Genomic DNA, 222 nt, shown 5'->3' on the forward strand with positions numbered 1-222 from the left:
CGGGAATAACCCCCCGGCAGCCGGAGGGATTTGCATGGCCGGGCATTGCATCAGCGAGCTCTGCATCCCTGGGCTTTTCGCACCGCGGGGCTTTGCAGCACCGGGCTTGGCCCCTCGGCAAAGCCCTGGGGAGGTTTTGGCGGGGCACAAATTGGGGAAAAAGAGAGCACAGCTCAGCCCGTTCATGGAAGGCGGCGAGGAAGCGCGCTTTCCTCGGGAGGA

The sequence above is a fragment of the Apaloderma vittatum genome, unplaced genomic scaffold (genome assembly GCF_000703405.1).
Source record: "Apaloderma vittatum isolate BGI_N311 unplaced genomic scaffold, ASM70340v1 scaffold35786, whole genome shotgun sequence".
Lineage (NCBI taxonomy): Eukaryota > Metazoa > Chordata > Aves > Trogoniformes > Trogonidae > Apaloderma > Apaloderma vittatum.